This window comes from Nipponia nippon, unplaced genomic scaffold, assembly GCF_047370975.1.
Source record: "Nipponia nippon isolate SJK-2023a ecotype South Korea unplaced genomic scaffold, ASM4737097v1 scaffold_13, whole genome shotgun sequence".
Classification (NCBI taxonomy): domain Eukaryota; kingdom Metazoa; phylum Chordata; class Aves; order Pelecaniformes; family Threskiornithidae; genus Nipponia; species Nipponia nippon.
Window position 1 is genome coordinate 5,831,571 of NW_028262324.1, and position 20,584 is coordinate 5,852,154.

At 42.4% G+C, this 20,584-nt stretch overlaps 1 protein-coding gene and 1 long non-coding RNA gene across 2 annotated transcripts in view; both read right to left on the reverse strand.

Annotated features, from left to right (window-relative positions):
- GNAS (GNAS complex locus) overlaps nt 1–20,584 on the reverse strand; it is a 161,233-nt gene that overhangs the window by 121,228 nt on the left and 19,421 nt on the right. The window lies entirely within an intron of this gene.
- On the reverse strand, nt 8,321–11,544 carry LOC148056514 (uncharacterized). Its single transcript, XR_015703055.1, has 3 exons — nt 11,285–11,544; nt 11,032–11,191; nt 8,321–10,527 (listed from the first exon to the last, which is right to left on the reverse strand). It is a non-coding gene; the product is annotated as an uncharacterized LOC148056514 (long non-coding RNA).

The following is a 20,584-nucleotide window of genomic DNA, read 5'->3' on the forward strand; positions in this document are numbered from 1 at the left end:
TTATGCCTCAGTATTTGTTTTAAATAGCATTTTAATTTTTCCTTTTTAGTCTTTCTCCTTAAAAGCAAAAGACAATTTAATTTAAAAAAATAATGTTATTGATTTAATGGGAGAGAATTCAGGAAAATCTAAATGGAAGCTGATATTCCATCCTGACTTTTATTGTTAGATAAACGGGAGGTTTCCAAAAATACCGTCTATTAGACTAGGGTCTATAAACTGTAGCTGTGAAATAAAAATATCATTGAACTAGATAAATTGTTTGGGATACAGAATGATCTGTACTCGAACTTTACAGCAGATCCTGAACAGCATGAGGCCTCCTTTGTGCTAGAAAACTAGAAACGTTGTCATTTGGGAGTCTAAATAATGCCAAGAAAAAGAAACTAAATATAAGAGTCCCTTTTCTCCAACTCCAGTGTCTCTCCTTTGCAATTTTACTACTTTACAGTCTCTAAATCCTCGTTTGCAGTCTTGCTGGCTTGAAAAATGTGCAAAAGTTGATCCACAGAGGGTCTGAGCTAGCAGGGCTGTAAGACAACCTCCCAAGAAGTTTCAGGTGTATGATATCTGGCATGCTGATAGTATCACAGATATTACATTTTTCTGTTACTTTTTTTATATAACATAATATTGCTGTCTTCATTTCAAAGTATTTATATTACATCTTAAAATCTTTAAATCAAGACTGGTGTTTTTTAAAGGCATTAAGTCTTATAAGCCAAAAATACAGCTTGATGCAGAAATGAATTCAATTTTCTGCCTAGACAAACTATCATAATCTATTAAAATTAAAATACCAGTCCTCTCCAGTGTTCAAGCTCCTTCTGAAATACTTCTTGTGAAGTTACTTAAGCTTACTGGTTATCATAGATTTAAAAGGGAGCAGACATCATACTCTACCTTTTAAGCTATATTCCTTTGCTGTTCCTGCATCCAAATTCCCACCAAGGTCAAGGGAAAAAATTTGTTTTCAAGCAGTACAAAACAGGCTATGCAGGTAGGCTACAGCATCTTCCTTCTGTTTTTATGGACTACAAAAAAGGTTTAAATAGAGCTACAAGCTTCCTAACAAGGAACAAATCCTTTCCCAAGGAAAGAAACTTTGTAGGATGCCTCTTAAAGATGACCTCTGTCCTGCATGCTTCAAAATGTTTTCATATTTTTCCTGGAAATACCGGTGATAACGAGGTAGAGCAGAGGACAATAAAGCTGCTAAATAACAACAGCCACCTGCTTTCAACTACACCTATAAAAAAAAGGTCGAGATATCCCGTTGGTTCAATCCAGGCAGAGATTTACCAAGGCTAAGGTGATGGGGAGGGGGACACTCTGCAACATTGCTATACACTACCTGCTCCCACTCATGTAATGAAGTTATACATGCCCCCATTTAATTTTGGTGGAAAACTGAAATTCTTTCGTCAAACACGTAGAGGAGGGATCTGATGTTGTTCTTCAAGACATCTAGTAAGGCAAATGCTGTTGGGGAAACACCGTCAGGCAGCAGCCAGCATTCACCAACCAACCATGTCCTAATGACGAGACACTTGAAAAGGAAGAGCAACAAAGCTGATTTTTTTTATTTTCCACTGTGGATTTTTTTTTTATTTACACTCTGTGGTGGGGCAGACTCCATAGGGATCATGTCCTTAGACAGGCACATCTACCTCCTCTCAAAAGAGAAACATCTTTGTTTACTTGAACTATTTTTGTTAGAGCTAGTTTTTGCTGGTTCTAAAGAGTTTTGCCTTGCTTGTAAAGTAAACACCAACATCTTTGACAGAAGCACCACCTTTGAGTGCCCACAGAGTGTCTTGGTAGATCTCGTAAAGGTGACACATATATATACACATATATATATATATATGTTCACTGCTTGCTGAGGTGAATCATGTCAGCCAAGGTCTTTCTAATAACTAAAACGCTTTCGAAGCATTATCTATTAAAGATAGAGGACAGCAGGAGAGGACAATTTTTGCAACAGAACCAGAGCAGGGTCTGGAGCTGTGATTATAAACCAGTACACGTATCAAACGTTGGGGCTGCAAAAGAGGACGGTTGGACCCAAACAGTGCAGTCAAGGGCTGGGTCTCCTCTCAGTGCTTTTTAGCTCTGGTAGGATTTGCAAAACCTTCAGAATAACAGATACAGTGCCCCACGCAGAGCTGGAACAGCATTTTTTACAGACATAGATATAGCCTGACATAACACAACCAAAGCACTGGCCCGTGGGGTGATTTCACTTCGGGTGCACGCGCTCCATCGAAGACCAGGCTAAGAGGGCTGAAAGTTCAAAACAATGCACAAAATGCAGGAAAACACATGTGGAATACCCCAGACCTACACACAAACTGCCTGCCCTGCAAGTAAATACCCAAGAGATTAACCACTGTCCCTGCTGTGCTAGGATAAGAGCAAAAAAGCAAGGAAAGTAAATTAATTGTTGGAATAATATTCTATAGGCTAAGTTATTACGTGAGCACATTGATTGCAAAGGCTGTTACACATTTGTAACGAGAAGAAGAGTGGTTAAGTGTCTGTAATTTATTAATTTCTTGCCAGGACACTACAAGAAGGTACAGCTTGCCTGTAAACCTACAGCTCAAAAGAAGGCACACCAACTCACTCTTCAGCAGTGACATCTTCATTATAAAGCCAGAAAGTGATTTTTTGTTGAAGCAGCCTTTAGTGGGTAAAGACGGAAATTCAGTGTCTGTGTTGTCATTCTGATGCTCCATGAGGGGGGAAGAAAAGAAGAGAAAGCAAGACAGCAAGACAGAGAGTACTTAAACAGCGCTTTAGCATTTTTTTTCCAAATTTGTAAGATTTTTGGGCTAGCAGGAATTTTAGTACACCTTCTCTCTAGCACTTTGACTATATGTTCATAAATAATTTTTTAAACCCGGAGGAGTGCTAGAACTTAGCATCTTCCCAGCTGCCAGAAGAAACAGGAGAAGTGTCAGCCCAGCACTGCTTCTCTGATCAGATTTGTCCCTTCTCCGGTGCCCCACATTGGATTATCGAAGCATCTCTGCAAATCTTGAAGGAGAATAAAGTCAGAGAGTTTACACCAGTTCTTGCATATCTACGGCCCCTGTCCCAGCAGAAACTTTTCTCTCTGGATGTAATTAGAGCTCAAGGAATAGCCTGTCTTTTAAACCAAGATGACACAAATCAGGTTCTGCTATTAAAAAAAAAAAAAGGGGGGGTGGGGAACCTTCTTTGTACAGACTGCAAGATTTCTCAAGTATTAAAAATCAAGATAGCCCACTGTTATTCAGGATGACTGAGGAGCTGCAGCATTCATGTTTTCAAAGGTCACTGTCTTGTTTTTATTTCCCCATCAGGTTGCATGAAAGGAGCACTTTCTTTCATTTTGTTGAAAATCCAAACCATCAAATAAATATCAACATGGTTAAACTAAAATAAATCCATCATCCTGTAAATTTTTAAATAAATCAATATCCTGTTATGTTTTGAAATGGTATAAGACAAATTTCTCCCCCTCTATAATTCAAAACCAGCCTTAACCAATTACTTCAAACTTTTCCCCAGACGAGACACATCTCCTTTGGCTCAATGTTTCAAATGAGAATTTTCAAGCCAAAAAGAGTTTCTTCCACAGACAAAATTGGAAATGAGAGATTAAAATCAGCCTAATGATAGGTACTGGGTTATGCCTTTCAACTACGGATCCATGCCCATATCTCTATAACTGTGACAATATTTTTCCAAGCAGAGTATCATGTTGTATGTAACACTGAAACTTCCTGGTCTCTACTCCTTCTCTGCTGCATGGTTACCATCTTATTTTTATAAGCATTCCATTCTGGGGCTGGCCCTTCTGCTTTGGCACAGCCAGGCAGCTTCTGCTTTAAAGCGGCTATTTTGCAACTAGCTGCTGCTTGCTGCATCTTTCTTTTCCAGCCAGCAAGTACCTGTAATGTTTTCCTCTCCAGCTACTGAGAATATGGCACATTCTCACAGGTGCTGCCCCTAAAACAGGGCATATAGTGGGAATAACGAGCAGTGACCTGGACCACACAAGGAATTGCCAGGGTGGGTTTCATTTCTGGTTTCTTTTTGGAAGGGCTGCAAAATGACTGGTTTTAAACAAGTTCATAAAAAAAAAAAAAAAATCTAGATTCACATCCTGCTCCTGCTGGCACTTCTGTTGCTGGACCAGTCAGGCTTGCATCAAAGGAAAGTTTTCATTGCCACCCCAAATCAATGGATAAACATCAGGGGAGCCACATACAGCACCACCAGGCACTTCTGAACACTTGCTGGCTCAAAAATAGTGGTCAGCAAGGCAACAGCAGCAAACCTTGCTTAATATTTTAAGCAAAGTAACTACTGTATGATCTAACTTTACTTGGGCTGTTCTGTAGTGAGAATCTAGCCCTTTACAAATAATAATTAATGTTCTATTTTTTCCTTAAGAGCAAACAAACAAAAAAACCCCAAATGAGTGGATTGAGAGCACCCAAAATGCTAAGCGGTGCCCGGAGGGGAGGTCTGCCCGTCCCGGGCTGCCAGGGCAGGAGCCTTTTTCATACAACTGTTTGCCCACAGGACAAAGCAGCTACCTTGTCCTAGAGGTAGACATAGTTGTTTCCTTCCCATTTTCCTCAGCCTTTCAATTGCCGTAGGTAAGAGTCACGCACACAGGTGAAGACCAACCAAGAGAAAAACTCAGCCATGGGCACAGTCCCAGAGGCACCTCAGCCTCCTGACGCACCCAGGAGCCCTCAGTAACTTTTTGGCTGATCCTTCCTCCAGATCAGACATCTGCATCAAGGCAATACATCATGGATCTTTAGCAGCAGTTACTCGTTGCTCTGGCAGGCAGTAATTAGATTACGAGAATTACAGAAATGACAGGCTGGTTGTCTACTCGCTGTATGGGCAGCCTGCAATGGCTTGGATAAGAGTAAAGCATTCAGATTAGTGTAAGGATGAGCTCAGTGTAAATCCATATAATACGTATTAATAAATAATGCCTCTGAACCAGCACATTTACTGCTGCAACGCTCATCCTTATCCTCTACTGGCTATCTCACCAAACTACCAATGCAAAATGTCCTCTGTATGGGGCCCCCTGGTCATTTGCTTTTCTAGAGCATCTCAGCATCATGCCTTCCCCTGTGCCGTATCCCTGGTTCACACTTCTAGGAAATTCTAAATAGGTGGGAAAACGCTGGAAGTCTGCCTGCATAAGGGCTGCAAGCATACCTTGCAGTGGTGACCGCAACGACAGTGTTCCAGATACTGGCATACAAATGAACATAGCAAGCATTCAGCTTTGCTTATAAAATTCCCATATTCAGCACTGCCACAACACATAGCTTTAAAAATTAGAGCAGGGTTTTCCCATATATGGGAAAGCTGACCTGCCGCTGTTGTACCAGTGTCGGCCCGCTCCCCAGGCAGCGCGCAGAAGAGCTGGGGCGTTACAAACCCTGCCTGCTGCTTTGCCTGCGCTCAGTAGGAAGTATGGGTGCTCCCTTGAGTGATCTGGGGTGACACTGCTTCGCAAGAAGTCTGTAGCCACATTATTTCTGTACTGGGTTCACTTACCAGCTTGACTGAACCCATAACAATAAAGCTAGTACGTTTTTCCAGTCCTTCTATCTGAAGTTGCATTTGTACATGCATTACTTCTGCACCTACAGCAGGGCTGACACTGAGGTCTAAGCATCTGCATCCTCCTCTGGGCTTGGGCTTCACTCCCTTTGGAGGCTCCCTGGGGCCCGTTGGGCTTGGGAGCTCCACTCGAGACCCCTGCATCGGGTTGAGGGACCCTGTTGGGCCAAGTTTTAATGCTCATGTGTGATGCATGAAACCCCGAGAGTGCCTGTTTGTAGGATGAACGCTAACAGATGTCTCCCTCGGGCTGCACGAAAGCATTTGAGCAAGCATGTTGCTGCAGACCTCGTGGCTGCAGAGCCCCCGACGGAGGGCAAAGGACCATGCACAGGGGCTCCCTCTGAGCCACTGGCAGCAGCTGTCAGTGTTTTTTGGGAATATTCCATTGTTTTGAATGTATAGAAAGCACAGAGAAACCAGTGCCAGCAACCGCAGTGGAGCAGCCAGGGCCACTGCCGGCAGCTGGAGAGTTTTCACTGGGAACAGTTTCTTCTGCGGGTTTGGTAACGCACGTTGCATTTAGTACTTTTGACTTAATCAAACAGCCTGTCTGCTCACAAAATCATAACTCCGGGTAACTGTATGAGCAGCAGTGTGTATTTATAAACGCCGTACAAAAAAAGCAAGATGAGCAGGGCTGGGACCATCCAGCTGCAGCTCTGGTTATGCCAGACAGCTGCTCTGTCAAAACTGCTGGGAGAAACCTGGTTTCTTTGCAGGGGATGCCCTTTGATACTCGGCAGGAGTCTGTTTTGGCAGCTATATGCTGCCTAAGGGAGAAATCTTGGAGAGGTGATTTTTTGAAGATACCAATGGTATGCGCTGGATACCTGGCTCTGTACTTCTGACTGCAAGGGATTGGGGGGGGGGGGCGGGAATTCTGGGTAAGCACTATTAATCACTACATAATCATGACTACCTATTATTTTTTTTTTTTCCCAGGTGTTAAAATCAAGTAAATCAATCACACGTGACTTTTGAGCTTCCCGACACACATTTTATATTCTGCAGGTTTCATACTTGCACCGGGGGAGGCAGGGCTGGGGGCTGCCCCGCGGGAAGGAGACCCACCGGCAGCTCTCCATCGACCGACCGAGCTGTGTGGCAGAGGTTAGAGCTGCAGAGCTGGTGAGCAAGAGTAAAGACTTCAACAATTAAAACTAGTATCTCAGTACAGTAACAGAACCAGCACAATCTGACAGAAGAAATTAAAATTGTAGGTCGGTAATCTCTCTCAGTTTTGTTATTAATATGGAAACAAACTATTTAGTTAACTGAAAGCCTTGCATCACTTCAGGAAATGTTAATTACATCAGTGGTTTTACTGTAATAAGTTTCTTTTTCCTTTCCAGTTTTCTAAGCCTTAGGAATATTTCAGAAGGAACCCTTCCCTTAGCTTGCAAACAGCAAGTCAATACTCTGAGGTTTTTGCCAAGCTTCCTTCTCCCTACATCTCTCACTCAAGAAAATGATTAAAAATACATTCAAATAAATAGAAAGGGACTAGAGTTTAGCATGTCTAGTATTCCCAGATAGTTATAGATAATCAAAATCATCGCTAAACTAGTCATACATTTACTCATCCAGTGTAGGCTCCTGATGTTAATGTGGTCCCTTGTAATAAGAAGTAATTTAAATGTCTGCTCCTGCCATTGCACACAGGAAAGAGAAGTGCAGAAGTTGGGAAAGCGCGAGCAGATCTCCAGCGAGCTCCTGGCAGAGGCCGTTCCAGCGAGCTGCGAGCCTTCTGGTTTGAGAGACTGTTTGGTGGGTTTTACTATTTGAATTCTGTCAAGAATAAGTTGGGTTCCTGTTCTCTCACCAAAGACCCTCAGCACTTCCCTTGTTTTAATTAACTAACTTCCCCTGGGGAAGAAAAATACTAAGGATCAATAACAAATGTCATAATTATTATCTCACTAATTGCATTCCTTCTTTTATTTAGAAATGCCACGCTACAGCTTCTCAGAATATTAGTTTTCCTTGTGTTCATTTTTTAGTATCTAGAAAAATGCTAAAAAAATCTATTTTTACCAAGATTTAGGAATTTTATCTTTAGAGTTAAAAACCAAATTATTCAGCATTACTTTCTCCCATCATTTAAGATTTCTAAATTTCTAATCATGGTTGCTGTTATCAAATTCCTTACTTTTCCTTTCAATATAGATGTTACAATTGCATGTTTAACGCTACGGTTGCAGTTCACATTTAGGACAAAGCACTGAGCCAGTATAAATGTACAGGATAATCTTCAAATACACGTAAAGCAGTTTCATGCCTCTCCATGCCTTTTAGTACCGAGTTTATAGTAATGCTGACAAAATTAAGTGTATTAATCTGATAATAATGTAATACTATTTACATGAAAAATTGGACCAACTCTAAATTCATTCAAAAAACATCAAAATTACGAAAAACATTAACTATATCAATCTTATTCATATATATATAAATTTCTAAGTACAATATGAGGAAGAAACATCCAGTAATTTAAATTAACAGATTTTATTTATGCCATCTTGAACTCAATGCATTAAATGTAAGGAGAGGGAGGCAGGTTCCAAGGAAAAATGCAAGTATCAAAAAGATTGATTCAAACCCCCCCCCCCCCCAATGTCCTTACTGTGATAACATGGAACAGGAAAAGTTTACCAGGAAAAATGGTAATTATTTTGTTTTTAGAGATTTTTGGTTTTGTAATTACTGTCTTAATTTTTCTAACAAAATGTTATTCTCTTGTTAAGTTTCTAGAGAACAGTATTGAATTCCCTACCAAGCATCCAAAAATTCTACTTCTGTAAAAATCATTCTGAACAAACAACACAAGACCTCAACTGTGACTTTCCAGAGATATTCTATCTTTACATTGTCAAAAAATTACTAATATTTTACATGTTCTCAAAACTCTCTAATATATTCTCTATTTAAAACAAATACAGTTCATCTGACATTTTAATAATATGAGTTATCCCTTTCAAATAAAATGGTAAGCTATTACTGCACTCTAGATCCTGATACTTATGTATTTTTTTATTATTGTAGAGGGTAGTAAAAATACCCATGAGTGTTTAAGTACTTACTGTGTGTGTATGCACTCTATGTACAATATCCTCACCATCATACCATTGGCAGGAGGGGGGTTAAATTTTATTACTTACAAGTAACAATCACAGAATGATTTCTTTAAAGCTCAAGCGAATGAAAAAATACAATTGTGGAATTTTGTTATCTAAAACAACATAATGCTAGGAGTTAATCTTAGCTAGCTGTTATCAATTACCAACATGAAGAGACATGCCACCTGCATTCTCAAAGTTCGGAAAACGTAACAAAATGTTAAAGCAGGTACGAACAGGAGCAAAATAACTCAAAAGGCAATGCTAACAATTTATCAACTAACAAGTTAGCAGATTCCTATGTAGAAATACAGGAATTTCATATGCTATAGGTAGACACATTTATACTACAGTAGTGAGAAAATTTTTTCACTTTTTTTACTTTCACTCCTGTACCACCAATGCAATTTGGAATTAGACATATATAATTCAACAATCCATTAAGACAATCAAAACCAATGAATGACTAACCAATGCATCACTATTTCTGAGAATCAAAATCTTTTTTACCTATGCTAGACAGTGAAATAATACACTTTTTAAATAACTCTTAAACTCCTTCACAAGATTTATCATGTCAGTTTAGTTTCTTTGCAGACTCCCAAGGGATTAATTTCAACTACATTTGAGCTGTTTTCTCCTAGTTCTGACTTAATAAATTATGGAGGGCAATAAACATTAAGTATGTAAAAAGGTAACAATTTAAAAATGACAATTCCTGGAAAAAACACTCTAAGTGTTAAATTCCCTAAAGAATAGAAACAGGCAAGATGTGTTTCAGATATCTGACTGTTAGTCAACTATTGTTAAAGTGATCCAATTATTAAATAGGCAAGAATTATTTATTTTACTTATATAAACTATCCCTCTTTGCTGGGTCTGGAATAAATTAACACATCCACATGTTTCTTTGCTTACTACGCCAAGAAGAATGACTAATATTTTTCTATAATAATATTTTGATAAGAAAATGAGTGTTCAGTTTAGATTCATAACAGGAGTTTCTGCATTGTTTTTATGTGCTGAATCAAATACGAAATGATCAAATTAGAAGGATATGAACAACCTAATTTAAAAACAAAACAGCTTTGCACAAATACAAAAGGCTTTTTTTAGCTACTCTATCAAATGAAAGCATATTTGTGCTTTAAAAAAATATACTGGTTAAAGGATTTAGACAGGCTTCATATGAAGTACATTTAAACATCAAAACTAATTTAAAATGATCTAGAGAAACAAGCTGTGGAATGTCCAATCCTTAAAAAAAAAAAAAGTAATTAAATGCTCAGGGCTTAGCTTGCTAAATACAATTAAGGACATTCGCCTCCTTTCTCACTTTGCCAGATAAAATGCCCTCCCCCTTCACCTCCAGCCATGGCAGAAGCACTTGCAACCACCTTGGAGGCTAACACTGGACCTGAAAAAAGGGGGAGGCATCAACCCGCCTTTTAAAACCACTGATTTCCAGATGCATGAGTAATGTCTCGATAGAAAAACTCGCGTAATCTCATTTATCACGGGGGTTTTTTGTATTTATTAGCCAAGGAGCATACAAGCACGCGGGTTCTGTGGGCAGGGCAGGTTATTCTGCTCAGCTCTGCTCAGGGCGCAGAGGAGGCTGGGCACAGTCTGCAGGGCTTGTGCTGGGTGCAGGCTGCCAACCCTGCCAGGCCATTTCCTCCATCCAAAGCCAGGAAAGATAACTAACCAGAGAGGCGGCGGTACAAAATGCACCCCTGAAACAGCCGGTGCCTTTAACCTGGGCGATAAAGAACCAGGTGGAAAGTTTCAGCTGCTTAGTTTAAAAAAAAAAAAAAAAAACATCTGATGAAAATCGTAATTGCCTCTGAACTGCAGGACCCTTCCGTTTCTCCCTATCCTATGGTGAGGCAGCTTCAGGAACCAGGTCTGCCTGTCGGTCACAACAATTGTTTCTGCCTCAGTTACCTAGTCCAGTCAAAACAAGCCAAGTTTATAGCCAGGGCTGCAAAAAGATCCCTAGGGGCATTTCTGCAAGCCCTCCTGCCCTCCTAAGCATCTCCCCTGCACCCCCGCCCATCCCACCTCTCCTCCTCCCCGGCCCCCTCCCGGCCCCGCCGTCACCCCCAGAGCCCTCAACATCTCCAGCCCCACTAAGAGGAGGGACCGGCCAACCCTTCGCTCCACAGAACAAGCTACTCAAGCTCTCTCCATCCTTTCCTATCGCACAGTTTGCTGCTCCCTCCCTTTGCCATCCCGCGGCCCCCTGGAGAAAAGCCTGCACCTTCTCATCTGCGGGGAGCCGCGGTGCTGCCCGCCACCCCGGGCTGGCCGCCGCCCCTGCGCCGCAGCTCCGCACATCTGCGGAGGGTTCGGCATCCGTCCGCCCGCTGGGTCTGCTGCTGCCAGGGCTGAGCAGGACGACAAGACCGAAGGCTGCACTCCTAGAAGTGACAGGAGGTTCTTAAAAGCCAAAGCAAGACCACCACCATAAAAAAAAAAAAAAAAAAAAAAAAAAATCACCAAAAAAAACACACCAAAAAGGTAAAAAGGAAAAAAAAGTCAGAAACAACCCCAAGGACCTTCTAACTGGTCTGTCCCAGGACTGTGGGAGAGGCTCCGCGGAAGAGGAATTTGTCCCCCTTCTCTGGCACAAAGTTTCAGCAAACAAACGAAAAAAAAAAAAATCCATAAAAACGTCAAAAAGTAACCAAAGCTCATCCTCTGCAGTGTGCAGGGTGCTGCTTTAATGTTTTCAATCTGCAGAGGGGTTTGCTTTGGGATTTCTTGCTGGAGAAGGAACAGGGCAGAAGCGGATCAGAAGGGAAAAAGTTCCCAAGAGGGTTTCAGAAGTTACTGCACGTTTATTTCACCAGATGCTATTTTTAACCCCGCTGTTCCTATTTTTACCCGTGTCAGTGTTTTCCACTCGCTGAACTCTGTCCCCCGGCAGGCGGCTGCGCCCCCCCAGCCCCGCGCCCCGCGCCCCGCGCCCGCAGCCCGCTCGCTCCCCCGCCTCCCGCTCCAGCGCTCGCATTTCATTTCGGGCTGCGCTTTTGGATCTCTTTAAACAGCATCGGAGAAGCCTCTGCTCCCCTCCTCCTGCCCCTCCTTTGTATGGAGAGAGAGAGGGAGAGATGAAAAAAGTTGCACGCAGTGCAAAGTCCAAAGGCGATCACCCAGCAAATCTCCTGCTTGAACTTCATTCCTCTCCAAACACATTCCTGCCAACGGGGGGGGGGGGGGGAAGAAAAAAGAAAAAGCAAACAAACGCCACTGTTGCTAAGTTTTGCACTTTATACCCTTTTATATTTACAATCCTCTCTTAGCTAAAAATAGCAACACATGATCCATTTATAACTGGCCGGACATGCCCCGCAGCCGCCGGCGGGGCCCTGCCTGATGAAAGCAGCTCTTTGCGTTCCTTCTACCTGAGCTCATCTCCCGCTTAAAGGGCTCAGACAGCTCTGCTTCCACAAAGCACACATTGAAATGACTGCTGCTTCCAGGGGAGATCAGGATAAGGAACGGGGAAAAAAAAAAAAGAAAAAGAAAAAAAAAAAAAAAGACAGTAACCCCTGCAGGCTGCCCCATGCCCTTCTTGGCTTCTTGGCGTGCTTGAAAAATGTACAATGAGGGAGGCAGCACGGCAAGCAGAGGTGGTCAGGGACTGGCAGGCAGCCCCAGCGCCGGGCAGGACCTCGCCGGGCATACAGCAAAGCGGGGCCCCAAGGCAGCTCCAGCTTGGCTCCATATGTGATCAACACGTTAATTCACTCCGGAGGAGCGGTGGGAGCGACTGCAGACCCGGACCCCGGGGCAGGTCTTAAGGTTGCTCTGGAAATGAATTTAGAGTTGCGCTGAGGCGGATGCTGGAAACGACTCTAGACATGGCTTTAGAGATGGCTCTAGAAATGATGCTGGAAACGGCTCCTGGTTTGACTCCAGACAACTCTAGACAGGGTTCTTGGGTTTGGGGGTGGAGAGAGGCTGGAGCCAGCTCGAGGGCGATGCTCCAGTCAGCTCTAGGAGTTGGTCTACAAGTGGCACCACAACTGGCAAAGACATAAATACACAGTGTTACCTGCAATAATTATTCATGCAGGAAATTTTAACAATGTGGGATTTATTCCTTCACTGTTACTAATGCCTTCTGAATCCCATGTTAAAAATTTCCATTAGCACCTGTGCAGGGCTCACAAACTGCATGTGCAGCAGAAAAATCTGCGGGACTAAAACGAAGTCCCAAGGGTGAGGCGCAGCGCCCGGTTCAGTGGAAGCCTCACCTTCCCGCTTAGGGAAACCAGGTGCCACACTAATGCTACCTCCCATCTAATACCGACGCGCTTCGGTGTTTTAAAATTCCCTCTCTTGGAAGCACAGGTTTCCTCAGTTTACTCTCTTGTTACCGAAACAAAGAGTTCAGAGTCTGGATGACAACTTATGCATCACCAAGCAGTGGCAACAAAAAACACCACCACCAGCAAACAACAATATTTTAGTGCAATTTATCACAAATGTGCAAATCCCAGCCACTTAAAAATAAGGGGTCAAACCCTCCCAAAGTTATGAGACTTTAAAGGAAAATATACCTTCCAGTTATGAGTCTTTCGGTACTCTTGAAACGTTTCTCAGTACTCTTAAGAGTAAGAAAACGTGGTTTGTTTGGACTGACAGCAGAAGTTCAGTGCCAGCACTCCACAGATTGCAGCTCTGAGGAAAACAGTAATAACCATGGTGGGACCCACAGAAAAAATGATTCTAACATTTGGCAACATCATTGTCTACATTTATTCCTCCTAATAGCCCTATTTCAGTTGCTTTTCTGATACTCTTGATTTTGGCTTCTCAGTGGGAAATCACATCACCTCATGTCTTGTCCACACAAGAGTTTTTAGGCTGTATTTTCCCTCCATAGCTCTACCACGTACACACTCACATCGCTTTGTTTATACAGGAACAAAAAGCATCTATGTGCACTGGTGCCTTTCCAAAATTTTGCGTATCACCAAAACAGACATGCAGCAAGCTGGTCAGGCTTTTCTTGGAGCTGTGTCCATTGTATGCATTATAAAACGTTTATTGTAATATACAGATTTCTACCAATTTCCACTAGCCTGCCACAGGTAGGCATTCCACTAACCACCTCCCATGATCGGACATTAGCAACCAAGTGCCATTTTCAGGCTGCTTTCAGAAAAGCTAGAAGCAAAATCACTGAAAACCATGATCCTGAAAGTCATTAATATGAGAATGCAGCAGTGGTTCTGCAAACGCCTTTCTGGGGGGAGATGCTTTAAGCAGGGAAATGGAAACTTCACTGCCACATTGCTATCAGTGTTGTAACTGCCTCTGTGTTTGCAAGAAATCCAGATAATCCTTTCCTTCAGTCTTCACTGAGTTGCTGCAGAGTGACAGTCAAGCATGCATTAAGAAGACACAGGAAGATGTATGCATCCCTGGACAAATCTGCCATGAGAAACCTGTCCTGTTGTGGTTGCTGCGCAAAATATTTTTCTGAGCAAGAGAGTTCAGCCCAAGGGCTGGGAGTGCTTTCTAACCAGGCAGAGAGTGGAAATCTCTGCAAAAGGCCTGAATTTCCCATGGAAGTGCTATGCCCCCGGGTTTCAAAAGCAGATGCAAGACAGAGACAAAAAAGTACAACTTCACCCAAGCTATGAATAAATGCTTGTACAGTAACATTACAGAAATTGATATTATTATTAAAGCGAAGTATAGCTCGAGGAACTTTTCTTTTTTTCCAACTGAGTTGCAAATAATAACCCATTGCAGATGTAAAAACTGTAGCCAGAGGACTGTGGGAGCCATACCCCAGAGCTGGGCAGGCACGGCCCCAGCTTCCCTGACAGGCTGACTGTCCCCGGGTCTCACACCCAGAATGCTGTTTGGGGGAGGCTTGGCCTGTGCACCCGGAGACCCAGGTTTTTAACCCAAAGGACCCAGCCGGGCTGGGCAGCTACAAAATGCAACAAGCTTTTCCACTACTGATGTCTTTCTTCTGAATGCGTCTCTAAAGGGTTATTTTGCTGAGGAGCACTCTGAGCCAGTAGGTCCTTATCCCACCTGGTGTAGGCTCCTGGATCACAGCCTCCCTGGTACTCCTGCCCTCTGCACTTCGCAAAGCCAGCTGCCTGCCTCGTCCTCTCCAGCCAGGAGCTCCTCTCCCTCCCAGCCCACTCCTTGGGCTGAGCCCTGACTAAGTCTCAATTTTCAACTGCTTCCCAGCCACACAAGCTTGCAAACCCCCTCAGTCCTTTCCTCTGCTCCTTCACCTCCCTGGCTCCTTCCCATTTTCACCCTCTTCCTTTTTTACCCTGAAACCCACCCTCAGTCCTTGCAGCTTTGGCCCCCTCTTCTGTTAGCAAAAACAAACTCTCTGGTCATGTTCCCCTTGGAGATTTGCCAAGTATTCATTAAGTTCCACTTCTTTTTTTTTTTTTTCTTTCCCCTTTTTTATTTTTTTCCTTCTTTTTTTCCCCCTCCTTTTTGGAGGGCGATGGTAGAGCAGCTACAAAGAGAACAAAGAGACAATGCAAGTTGTCCCTGCAATACTGTAATACAGGGCGTGATATTTGTTGGTGTCCTCTGCAGCAGAACTATGTGGGCTCCAACACAGGTTTTATGGCCATTTCTGGTGTCAAGAGTGCCTGGCTTAGGGTTTGCTGTATTAAAGAGTAGTAGTGTTGGAGAGATCTCATCACTCAGTGTCTTGCAAATATCCAACTCCAGCCTGGCAGAAGTAAAGGGGAGGAGAAAAGAGAACATGTGTATCTCTTCTGAAAATACACTCCAGTTCTTAATAACATGCATCCACCCTGGAAGATGTTCTTGGAGACCATTTCTGCCCTGAAGCACTTCCACATTTCTAACAAAGCTCCTGACCGGGGAGTGCCCCTTCAGATTTGCTATTGCTGCTTCCAGATGTCACAGTTCAGCATCAGCATCCCCTGCTAAGACGTGACTGGGCATTTCACCTTCAGAAAAAGACTAGAAATCGAGCATCTCTAGCTCTGGTCATGCAGGATTACAGGGCAGGGTTAGGGATTCAAGGTGTATGAAACCGTGACCGCAGTGGTGCATTTAACTGCACGCCAGGGTTCAAGTGGCAGCGGGACATCCAGGGAGACCAGTCCCAGAGCTGCGCAGGGTACGGAGACAAACAGGCAGGCTGGTCCCCATGAACCAAACTGGGTGTGATAGCAGCAAAAAAATGGCTTTGTATGAGGCCATATTTATTCTGAGATAATTCCTTTTGGAATGGATTCATCTTGCACCTTAAATGGATTAGAATGTAATAAAACAGAAATAAATTTGTATATGTAGGTAAGGCCTCTACACTGAAAAAATAAATTATGCTGGGGAAAAAGAGAGACAATTAAGAGACAACAGATTTCCCATGAATACAAAGCTCACCATCTTTTATGCCTGTCTACAGACATGTAACATGCAGCATTTCACACACTGCCCTTGAGTTTTTGTCCAGAAAAACCTAAGGAGCCTGCTGCGTGTCTCACCTGGGGAGGGAGGAATCCACCTGTAATGACCAGCAGCATCTTCCCCCAGCCTGTACCAGGGAGCACCAAGGCAGCTGTAACAGGGACTGAATCAAGTACCTCAGCTCTTCACAGCACTGCTTCAGAGTGGTAAAACTTCCAGCAAAAGAAAAGCAGTCATTTTTGCTTCATGCAAATCAAAACCAGCCCAAGGTCACCCCACGAAGAAGTTGTGTGAAGCTCCACGTGTGTAGCAGAGAGCAGCACTTCGGCCGAACGCTTTAAAACTTCCTTGTTTAAGTGGCCAAAAAAAGCCCAAGTGATCCTGGGCTACTGGACCTCCAGATGGTCATTGACCTTTGTATTTGTTTATTTTAAAGATGTGTCACTATTTTATTTTTCACGTAAGTCAAACAATTGAACGATTTCTGAATTCTCTTCCTTCTGACCTCTTATTTTCTTCCTGTTTTATTCTAGAAATACTCATTCAGGACTCACACGTTAAGAGTGGGTATGGCCCAAATGTTGCAATTCTTCATTCCACAGATTGCTATCACTACTGCAATTGCTGGATCCGGAGAGACCCACACAAAAGGACACTATAAAATACACATTTGAATAGTATATGCAAGGAATATAAAATAGAGACTTTGAAGTACCTTTACAAAAATAATCCTTAAGAATTAGGAAGAAAGGGCATGATTTTTCCAAGGGGGGTTGTTATAATTGATGCCTTCTGCTCTCAGCAATGCTTCAAAAGTTCATTTTGTGGATCCAGGTAATTATTAGGTACTATGATTGCATTACCCTTGTGGAATCATTCTCTTGGGCTAAATTTCCTTCTCCGGATACACTGATATCACTCAGAGATTCTGCTTTTGAACAAAGATGACTTGACATGCTTTGATCATACGTGCTGGCAGACAAGAGGTGGAGAACTTAACAGAAGGGAATTCTAGAGAATGGAGGACATCACACAGCCAGCTCTGTCAGACAGCTAAAATAGATGCTGCAATTTTGGAAGCGACTGCGGCTTTCTTGCTCAGAAGTTGAAGAGCGGGCTTGCAACCTGGGCTCCATCCAGCAGCTGCCTCAAGGAGAGCTGGAATTCTGCTGGCAACACTGCAGTCCAGCGAGCCCAGGGGCTACAGGCTCCTTGGACAACCATAATGATGCCGGTATGTTTAGGATGGTGTAACACCTCTAGCAGACCACAGTTGCTTTATACTGCCATAGTTATGTCCATACAGTTTATACCATTACAAATAGTGTACTCGTCCACAGCCTACCAGACATGGTTATCCCAGTACCAAATGAATACCACGTCTAAATCCAGACAAATTCTTTGTTAAGGTAATGAGTCACACCAGAAAAGATTCTGCTCCATTATCTCCACAGCCTAAACTAAGAAAGGGCCACGGGAGCTGAAGAAAGTTTATAAAGCTATGCACTGGGCTCTGCTGGCACTGAGCATCCCAAACTACAAATTGGCATCCTGCAGGACCTGGCCCATCACTGACCTGAAAGCTCCTCTGCCCAGGACTCCTTCTCCCATCACTTGTAACCAAACTGGTCCTGACAACACCTTCCTTACCACAGAGCAATTAAAAAAGAAACTCCAAAACCAGCACACTTCCCTTCACGCTATTAATTTAAATAGTCTCACAGATTTGTGTGAGCACTCAAAATTACACCCAAATAATTTATATTCTCTTACTGGGCTGAACATGCTAAAGAATCAAGCCCCAGCAAACAAACGCCCAGCGTCCTGTGGGAGAGACACCATCAGACCTTTAAAGTGTCGCAGCACTTGAGGGCGCTGCTGCAATAAATTTAACTCACCCTAAAAACCTCTACTTAGTTTTATTACGAATTAAAGTCTTCCGTTAAAATATCAGTGACCTGTGTTGACACTTACTTATGCTATTGCTGTTACACAGTGGCCCTGCTATTTTGGTAAACAAGGAGCAGAAGTTAGGACTAACATTTAACATTCAAGGTTAGCACCTAGTTATCCTTTCAAATATTCGCACAAAGTGATAAAGTGCAAAGAGGACAAGAAAACAGTTTAATTCAGAATTTTTTTTTTCCAGCATAATTTATTTATTTATTTGCTCTGGGTGAAATGAGAAGGTGTGAGAAATCATATCTGTTCATGGAACTAAAAAAAAAAAAAAAAATTAGGGGTGAAGATGCAGACACCACTTTCTTTTAAGGGGGATACATGAGTTGCTGTAGTCCTTCATAGACAGACTGATTACACTGTTTTGCTCCGTCTTCCCTGGCCTTTAATAGCATCCTCCCTGCAAAGGCTTCTCGGCCCTCACAAATAAACCCGCATCCCTTCTGCAACTTCCACCTGCTACATCCTCCATCCTGCAGGAGCCAGGTCCTGCAGAATGCGGATGTGCAGTTTGGGATGCCCACTGCCAGATCCAAGATCCACCCGTATCAGTGATGGTTTTCTTCAGATTCTACCCCAAGTGCACATCTGCCTCCAGTGTTGGGTCGTGGACACCTACGTTCTCCATGGGTTATGGTAATGTTTCATCTTTTTTCAATTAATGTAAGTAGTCCCCCATTTTGTTCCTGCTCCGATGTGAAACAGGCTGGAGGAAAAACAGTCTTTTGGCTGAAGTTACAACTTGCCAGCCTGAGAAAACTCTCTGTTCAGAAGTTCTGCCAATGCAATATTGCATTTGATAACATTTTTTTTTACCAAAGGACTTCCATATTTTGTTCTCTTTCTCAATTTTGAGTAGTATACTCAATATTTTTCATTACAGTAGCTTATTAAGTACAAGATTGTCTCAAAAAATATATTGGGGGGAAAAAACTGACAATTTTACATTTGAACTTCTGATTAATACTGACTGCTTAACAGAGAAAGAGTGAAGGGAAACAGTGAAGACTGAAAAGAACTTTCACAACTTTTTTTAATATTCCTGCAGCACTGTATTTCCCCATCATTTTATTCAACATTTGTCTGTGTCCTTAAGAATTTAATATTAAACATACTTGTCAGTGTTTCAGAAAATGCCTGACCTTAATTTTGAGAAAGCAGAAATACTGTAAAGCAGGTGTGTTTGACAACACATCCTAAAGTATAGGCACTGTTTTGCCAAAGGTTAGAGACAACTACAGCATCGGTCCTCTAAAAATACATTAATGTAAGGACTACTGCTTATATCTCGAAAATCACCTGCATGTGTAAAAAGGCAGGGCCAAAGTTAATAAAGGGAAAGAAATCAAAGAAAGATGACCTAAAATCCACATTTGTCAAGAAAAGATAAGAAAACAAAGAATAGAGCACAAAGTAACTCAGTACTTTATCTGCAAGTGAATGAATCCTTTCTTCTATAGTGTTCTGTGATTAGTTAAGAGTTAAACTTTAAAAATAAGTAATAACAAACAGCGCATGTCCAATTTTAACAGTTCTTCTAGTTGTGACATGATACTGATCTCCATGTTTATAGGTGGAAACCACAGGAGCACATTTTACCCTTGAATTTAGGCTTGCCGAAGCCCTCGAGAAGGCTCAACGCGACTTGAGACAGCGGGCAGACAGCCGAGCTGCTCCCTGGGATCAGTTACCTACCAAGAGATCTCCGTTTGGCGGGGGTGGAAATCTTTCGATCTCATATCTTTTCCTGCCAAACCAGCATAGCTGGAATCTTCTGTTAACAGCCAGCATAGTAATTTGCTGAGCTTCAGACTTAGCATTTTACCAAGACATACGAAAACCTCATACATCTGCTAAGTTCAAACCTTCTAGGAACAATTCCAATAAGATGCTTCGTGTTTCCTGCTCCATGCAAAAAAAAAAAAAAAAAAAACCCAAACTCATCTATAATTGACCTTGACAGATACTGAGAACATTTGGCACCTATTAAAACCCCTTTAAGATGAGACCCTCTGAGCTATAAAAAGAAATGTAAATGTGAACTTTATACCACACTACCATGGTAGGTTCAGTCAGTTATTTTCCATTGAAAAGTTATCTTAAAATATGTCCAGAACTAACTTTTTAAATGTTTACTGAGCAAGTAGGAGCCTTCTGTTTCATCCTACGCACCTGCTTTTTGCGGACAAGCTATTAAAAGAAATACCTGACAAAGCTATCTGCATAGCATTGTCGTTGTCCATCTGTCTGGTCCACAGATATGCACAGGGGACAGTTGGAGAAATAAAAAAATCCACTTAGTTAACTTTTGTACTGAGAATTATTCCTACTTATGACTTACAAGATCATTAGAACCTCTGTCAGACCACATCTAGGAAGCAGAGACAAAGCCAGGAACTATCAACAGCAAGAAGCTCTGT